The sequence below is a fragment of the Glycine max genome, chromosome 14 (assembly GCF_000004515.6).
Source record: "Glycine max cultivar Williams 82 chromosome 14, Glycine_max_v4.0, whole genome shotgun sequence".
In the NCBI taxonomy this organism is placed as follows: Eukaryota; Viridiplantae; Streptophyta; class Magnoliopsida; order Fabales; family Fabaceae; genus Glycine; species Glycine max.
In genome coordinates this window covers 30767512-30776383 of record NC_038250.2, presented here as the reverse complement: position 1 = coordinate 30776383, position 8872 = coordinate 30767512, and the positions used below count along the sequence as shown (strand labels likewise).

Below are 8872 nucleotides of genomic sequence, written 5' to 3'. Positions count from 1 at the left end.
AAATGTTTTGATTTTTAAATTTAAACATGAAGAGTCACATCTGTTGATGTGTAATCGATTACACTATGATGGTAATCGATTACCAGTGACTTATTTTGAAAAATAAATGACCAAAAGTCACAATTCTTAAAGTGACTAGTTTCTGAAGATTTTTTAAGAGTCACAACTTTTAAGTGACTAGTTTTTAAAAAGAGTCACAACTTTTAAAGTGACTAGTTTTCAAAAGAGTCACAACTTTTAAAGTGACTAGTTTTAAAGAAATTGTCAAGAGTCATAAACTTTAGCTTGAGTCATCAAATGACTATAAATATGTGACCATGGCATGAATTTTAATAAGAGATTCCTTTCATTCATTTACGAATTAAAAACAGATTTCTTTCATTCATTCAAAGCATTCTTCTAAGAGTTTTTGTTCAATACTTTCTTTATTCAAGAAAAGTTCATTGGCCAAAAACTTGTGCTATTTTTCTTCTTCATTCCTTCTCCCTCTTGCCAAAGGAATTCAAAGAACTAACCGTCTGAGAATTCTTTTGATTCTTTCCTTCTCCCTCTTGCCAAAAGAATTCAAAGAACTAACCATCTGAGAATTCTTTTGATTCCCCAAACAAAGAATTCAAATAACTAACCATCTAAGAATTCTTTGCCCAAACACTGAATTCAAAGAACTAACCGTCTGAGAATTCTGTGTAAGAAGCGGGTAGCTTCTTAGTTGTAATAGTGAACACAAGGGAGGGTACATCCTTTGTGGTTCGCTTCAAGTAGAGGGTACATCTACTTGGTTGTTCAAAGAGAACAAGGGAGGGTACATCCTTTGTGGTTCTTTGTTTGTAATGGATTTTATAAGGTTATTGGAAATTTCAAGAACTGTGGATTGCTTGGGGACTGGACGTATGCATGGGTTGTGGCTGAACCAGTATAAATGTTGTGTTTGCTTTCTTCTTCCCTACACTCTTTACTTTTCCGCTGTGCACTTTTTATTTTTGCTTTACTTTTGTCTAAGTTATTGTTTCTGTTCTTTACTTTCTCATAACTTAGTAGTAAAGCCTAATTGAATCTAGTAATATTAAGAAGGATAAATTTTAATTAGTCAAGACACATTAATAATTAATTCACCCCCCTTCTTAATTATTCCTAGGCCACTTGATCCAACAGGCTCTAGCTGAATGACCTTTTTTATGTTGTGATTATTATTATTATTATTATTATTATTATTATTATCATTATTATTATCATCATCATCATCATTATTATATTATTATTATTATTATCATCATTATTATATTATTATTATTATTATTATTATTATTATCATCATTATTATATTATTATTATTATTATTATTATTATTATTATTATTATTATTATTATTATTATTATTATTATTATTATTATTATTATCATTATTATTATCATCATCATCATCATCATCATCATTATTATTATCATCATCATCATCATCATCATCATCATCATTATCATCATCATCATCATCATCATCATCATCATCATCATCATCATCATCATCATCATCATTATTATATTATTATTATTATTATCATCATTATTATTATTATATTATTATTATTATTATTATTATTATTATTATTATTATTATTATTATTATTATTATTATTATTATGTGTACTGTGCAGAGTATCATCTTAGGTAGCTCAAGGCAAAAATAGCAAATACGAGTTAAATAAGGTAAGTTGAATTTTGATGTTTCAATTGTGAAATTCATGTTATTGTTGCTGCTGTGCAGAGACGTTTCTTTTTCTTTTTCTTTTTTGCAAGTTTTTTGTGTGCCTTATTTTTTGTTCTCTCTTTTTCTTTTCCTGGATGCGCAAACATATCCTTTGCTTCTGTTGATTTTTTTTGTATTTTTCTTTTTTGGTTTGAATATTTTTTGAAGATCATGCTAAGCAGGGTGTGGCTGGTATGAAACTCATATTTATGATATTGTTCATCCTGAAACTCATATTTCTGATATTGTTCGGAGTTTTACGGGACAGACTACGAGGTAAGCTATAATTTTTATGCATTTTACTCAGTGCTTTCAAGTTTTCCTTTCATTTGACTGCTTTTTAAACCCGCAATGAATCTTTGTGTCCTGAAATTTAATGATACTTGAACTTTTCTAATAAAAGGATCAAAGAGTACAGAAGCCACATGTAATTTCTATTTGGTGAAAGACCATAATTTATTTTCATGTAAAATTATTGACTGCTGTTAGTAATTAAATTGACAAAATATTTAAAATTGTGTATGCAGGCATCTCAAAAGGGTTTAATAGGGATTAGCTTGAATTCTGGCTGGTATGTGCCGGTTTCTAAAGAGAAATCTGATTGAGACGCTGCACGTAGGGGCCTTGACTTCATGTTTGGATGGTAAGTTTATACTTAACATTCATAGCTTGAAGGGAAGGAAAATTTACAGAGACAATATTTATTTTTGCAAATATGATCATGTAGTGAATTATTATTATTATTATGTACAGGTGCACATATGGTAAGTTTATACTCAACATTCATAAAAAAGGGTCTTCACTTATATTGATGTGTTAGTATATTTTCTTATCTGTGGGGTGATTTGTGTTTACTCAAAGTATATGTCATCTCATAAACCTGTGTAAAATTGAAGGTAGATTACATATGAATTCATATTGACTCCACACTACGGGGAAAAGGGACATTTTACGACGGTTAAATTGGGCATTTTACGACGATTTTAAACTGTCATAAAAACGGACGTCATAAAATACCAAAAATATATTACGTCGATTTTGGAAAATCGTCGCTGTAAACTAAACTTTCTACGACAATTAGTCTATAACCATCTTAGAAAGTATTCAAAATCTAAGACGGTTATTTGGATAACCGTCTTAGAATGTCGCTCTTTTATTAGGTATACTAAGACGGTTATTTGATAACCGTCTTAGAAAGTCAAGTATACTAAGACAACCTTTAATGACTATCTTAGTTTTGGATGATATTTTACATCGGTCTAGTAACAACCATCGTAGATTCTCACCATATACTAAGACAGGTAATAGAAGAACCGTCGTAGTATTCGTATTTTTTGTATTTACTTTTTTTTATTTGCTCTCTTGTATCTTTAAATAACGTATGGGAAACCACAAAAGTATCATAATCATTTTCAAAAATTACTTTTATTTGAAAGTATTTCTAAAAGAACTGTTAACCTAAATGAAATAGATGAATATAAACCGCAATGATGATGTACTTTTAAGGGAAACTAAACATATCACCAAACTGAGTTTACTGGGCACACATAAGCTGGAAGAGACCAGACGGTAAACCAAATATAGCCTAACTTTGTGCAAAGCAAATTACCTGACTTTGAACAACACTAAACATGGTCGGACCAATCGTCTTGCGCACAAGTCTCCCATTCAGTAAGCTGGCAATAACATCAATCTGCACAACTCAAAAAGATCAGGTTACACAACATGCAATTCTAAATGATAAAGAAAACTAAGGAGTCAGGAGGCTACAACACAATAAGTTTACAAACCAACAATACATTCCATTGTAATCATGTAGCTACATCATGAGCATAATACCCAACAAATGTTCACAAAAGACACCAAATTAACCCCAAATTCATAAATTCCACAAAAACTCAGACTAGAAAATGAAAAAAAATGGAAACTTTCAGAAGCTAATAGGAGAACCCAAAAGAACAAACTTGAGAAACTGTTAACCAGACCAAGAAAATTCTGGGTCAACACTCCAATCAAAGTTAAGAAAAAGAAATGGAAAAGGCAAAGAAAAGCAAACAATGAGGACTACAATAACAAAAAAGGCGCATCAATTGCAAAAGACTAGAAATTTACCATTCAAGAGAAGAAGAAAAAAAAGGAAGATTACTGAAGAAGAAGAAACTCACCATCAAGTTCAAAGAAGTAATGTTTTGTTTATCTATGTGTTTTCTCTTTCCCTTTCCATTTATGTGACACAAATCTACGACTCTGGAAGACATGCACTCACTGTATTTATTAAATCCCACCAAGAAACGAACTACTTCAATTGTTATTAATAATTATTATAATTACATTAATTATATTATTAATTGTTATAGATAAAATAACCATAAAAGCTGCTTAATTTATTATTAATTACCCATTACGGGATTTTAAAATTGAAATAAACTTGAATTAAATTAAATAAGTTAATTAAAGTTAGCACCCACTTGGTAGAGACGTTTTATGCGGAGCATTGTTATAGGGAGGCTGTGTATCATAAATTTGAAACCGAGGCATAAATCATATATATATATATATATATATATATATATATATATATATATATATATATATATATATAATAGTTTTGAGTAATATTACTCTTCTAATAATATTTTTTTATAAATCGTTGTATTGTTTTATAAAGAAAGCATTAAGTGAAAAATTAAATATCTTGACAATATAAAATGCATTAATACTTATAATTTGAGAATTTAGAATTATACATGTATTTAATATATTATCAATTTATATATATATATATATATATATATATATATATATATATATATATATATATATATATATATATATATATATATATGCAAGTTTCAAAGACTAAAAATCAATTTTAAGAAACTTAAAAATTAAGAACTTAATTATCTACAAAAATAAAACAAAGCAATTAAGTTCAATTTAACTGGACTTTTAGAACTTAGCAATGCTATATCTATCTTCCATAAAAAAAAAAAAAAAAAAAAAAAAAAAAAAAAAAGCAATACTATATCTATCGTACAGCTCATAATTTAGCATTTTACCGCATATTCAAAATCAAACTTTCAACAGTTCAATAAAAGATTTACCTGATTTTTATATATAACATAATTTCTTTCAATTTAGTTATATAACATAACATTATATGTCATTTTATTAATATGTTTTTTTTCTGTTTTTTATGCAGTTATATATATAATGAAAGAGATCAAAATAATGTAAAAAATAAAAAAATATTAGATACAGTTTTATTAAACTTTGATAAATAAAACTGTATTTTTTTTATCCATAAACTTAAACTAAATTTTGTTTAAAAAGACGAAGTCCAATATATAATAATAATTAGTCAAAAAAGTCTAGTTTAATTGAGGATGGTGAGTTTTGTAAATTTTTTAATATCATCATTTATTCTAAATAATAATAATAATTAGTAGAGTGGGTCCAATAAGGTTTGAGGTGATGTGGCAATAGTTTGGCGCAAAAATGGAGGTAACCGGAGGTTTTTTAATAACCTTTAATAAGGATTTTAATATCATCATTTATTGTAAATAATAATAATTAATAATTTTTTATGGAAGATAGATATAGCATTGCTAAATAGAAAGAGAAGAGCAGCTCATTGAGCTTCTTCAAGAATAACTATGCCTTTTTCGCTCTTCACTGAAAATAGTTATAAGCTCGAGTAGTATTAACTAAGTACTAACTACTACATAAACTGAGAAACAGATAACTATGCCTTCTTTTAGCTTACCTTGGTATTAACTAAATGAGGAACCCGAACCCTTTTGGAGCCATCAGGTAAACGCATTGCAAACCTGCAAACAAATCACAACCAAGCACGGAAAGGTACATCAGACGTTAGAACATGTTTTGTTCATTAACTGCTGCAATTTTTTTTTCAAGTATTTGATAAGCCATTTTAATAGCTCTGAAGCTTCCATCTCAAAAGGCATATAGAATTACAAAATTAGGAAGAAAATATCTGAAGCAACAGTCTCTCTGTGCAAAAAAAGGGGGGGAAATCAATCATTAAGGAAATCCGTAATGTTGCATCAAATTTCTGGCTGATAATGACAATAGAGCATGGCGTAATATGACTACCTGGATGCAAATTTCTACAAGAATTTAGATTAAGATCATTGAGTTGTGGGCAGTTTAAATACAAGGCCTGCATGTTAATTCAAAAAAGGAAATTCCAAATATTAGAAGCATGAGAAAAAACATGCTCAACAAACTTGTTTAGTCAAATAAAACTCACATCCAAGCAATATTAGAATTTCATAAAATAAAATAAAAACAAAAACCCAGCAACGAGAAATCCTTGAGAATTCTACCTCGGATTCTTCCAAATGTTCATCTGCCAATGATTTGAAGCAACTTAACTCTTGTCCAACTGACTTTCGCAGGAAAGTCAGATTCCATTGGTCTTGCAGCTGGAAAGCCTGTAGTGAGAGACTTGTCTAATAAAGCTTTGACAATGTCAAGTGTTCCTTTGAAGATGTTGGCCCATTTATTTAGGATTCAATGTTGCTTTATATGATACCAGAATCCTGAATAAGATTAGTATCAATAAAATGCATTAGGTTGCAAAAAATAAGAATGTTCTTATATCCTTAAATACATAAAATTTGATAGTCCAAAAAGTTTTTTCTTTTTCAATGGATAAAAATCTATTTTCATGCATATGTGATGTCAACATTATGATCTGGAGATGTTTATATGAAGAATTTTGCATATTAATTAATAAAGCTGTACAAAAGACAAGTATTAATTAGACCCGTTTACATGAAAATGAAAAAGTTTAAAAGAGGCTTACATGATTAATCCGATTGATGTAGTTGCTCCAATCAATCATAGTTGAAAAATAGATGAAGAAGATTGTGGCAGACAAAACCCATCTAATCACCATGCTCTATGATTGATAAAGCCAGCAAAAACTGTGCAAGATTAATGCAACAATTCAGCGATGGAGTTCCCCCATTTTGGTCTATGAGAATTAGTTTTGTATATATTAATAGTGTATAATATTCAGCAGCCAAAGAATTAAAAGATATATCATACTGTGAGTGCACATAAATAGATTTTTTGACTGGCAGAATTAATTTGGTGGTAGTTACATGTGGGAAGTAGTTTTGCTTTCATTAGCCATATTTAATGCCATATTCTGTTGCCTAATTTATTTATTTGCTATACATTCATGGATCAATATTCCATATTAAATGCATGCTTGGCTTGGTTTGGTTTTTCTGATCAGTCTGAAACCACGATTCGGCAAAACTTGATTTTCTCATGGTCAAGGATAGTTTTCCTTAGGAACTATTTGACGTAACTTTCAATTTTAAGTTTTTTTTTTGGGAATTTTAAAAATTAAAATTGATTTTGGTTTTATACACTAATTATTAGATGCGTATAAGTTTTATTTCAAAGAAAGTATAATGTCTATTATTAAAAGAATTTATTAAATGCGGTTAACTTTTTCACTTTTAAATCAACTTGATGCATCTATTTATGATATATTGATATGGAGTACATGTAAGAGCCACTAGGTTGGGCACATGCTGATCCTACATGGACTTCTCAACAAATCTAGGCACTAGCTTGCAAAAACTCAGGACATGGAGGTACTTAATAATTTCATCTGTTAATGTTTAAACTCAAACAATAGGTTCTTATCTTGGATTGAAACAGAAGCTTCAAAAGCTAGACACTGTCAACAGGTTCATTAAAAAGATCATTATAATGAAAACTCAAAAAATTCTATGCAGTACCACTTTTATTTGCCTTTTTCCTCTCTTTCCATGGTCTTCTAGATGTCCACTCCTTGAACACATCCACTCTTCCTTCCAACCCAGACTCACCTGTTCGATACTTGATTGAAAGAAAACATTTCAAAAGTAGGAAATATCAATAAATAAATGATATTAAATTTGCAACATAACATTTCAGACTGGACCATTTCTACAACAACATAAACTTCAATTACATGATTTGTAGTCAGAACAAAATCCACTAGGAATAACTGAAAATGCTGATAAATTAAATTCAAAGTTGTTCTTTCAACTAAAAAAAACAACATCCTGCAAAAAATAAAAGAAAATGAAAAATCATCATTGAAACATAGCCATTTTATACGTTTTATTCCTGAAATAAAGCAATCTTAATCTCACTCATTTGTTTTTCAACAATAAGAAGATAGAGAATACAAGCATGGGTGGGTAAAGAAAGAAATATTTACCAGGAGCAACACACAGGTCGAGAACATGATCCCCAGGTCATATATTTAAAGCAGCCATAACTACAGCTCCAAAAGCTACATCAATTCCATATATCTGACACATAAAAAATCCATCAATACCATTGTTTTAAATAAAATTGGTAGCAACCAAACTACTTGGTTGATCTATGAAAAGCCAAACTAATATTCCATGACCAGTTACCTTCCCTTCTCGGTATGCCCTAGAGCCAGCAATTTGAATGTGAGGTGGAAGAGAGTAAAATCCCAGTAACCACTCTAATTTTTCGAGTTTGCATTTCACCTCTGCTTCAACCTCTTCAATACATGATTCGAAACCGGATTTCAACCTTTGAAGGCTCAATAAGAAGAAAAATAATTTTCAAATTAAAAGGCATGAAGTGAAGCAAGGAGATTGAGAAAAATGGTGAAAATTGGAATTACCGAATGTATCGTGGGGTGGAATCAATAGCAGTGTAAATGGAAGGGTCGAGCCCGTTGGTCTCCAGGAACTGAAGGAAAGCGTCCGACAGTGGCGCCTTTACCGCGTGTTCTTCTTCCATGGAAAACTCAAGTGAACTAAGTGAAGAAGAGGAGCAACAGGGTGGAGATTTTGTCATTACAGGGGTTTGAGTTTTTTGGGGGGTTAAGGTTTTTTTGCGGTTTCACTGGAGGAGAGGGGAATGGGGGTGGAGGACGAATGTGGAGTTGGGGGCAGTGGTGGCACCAGGGAGAAGGAGGAGAAAGTGTAATGGGAAGAGGAGAGAAGAGGAACATGCGCGTGAGGAGAGAAGAGGAGAAGACAACTAGCGAGTGGAGAGAGGAACAAACGCCGTGGAAAGAAGAGGAACAGATGGGGTTAAAAATTAAAATGGCCCGCA

The 8872-nt window shown here is 30.4% G+C and overlaps 1 long non-coding RNA gene across 1 annotated transcript; it reads right to left on the bottom strand.

Annotated features, from left to right (window-relative positions):
• Positions 1-3231: 3231 nt before the first annotated feature.
• LOC121173465 (uncharacterized) lies at positions 3232-6143 on the bottom strand. Its single transcript, XR_005888353.1, has 3 exons — positions 5861-6143; positions 5511-5574; positions 3232-3437 (listed from the first exon to the last, which is right to left on the bottom strand). It is a non-coding gene; the product is annotated as an uncharacterized lncRNA (long non-coding RNA).
• Between the last annotated feature and the right edge of the window lie 2729 nt (positions 6144-8872).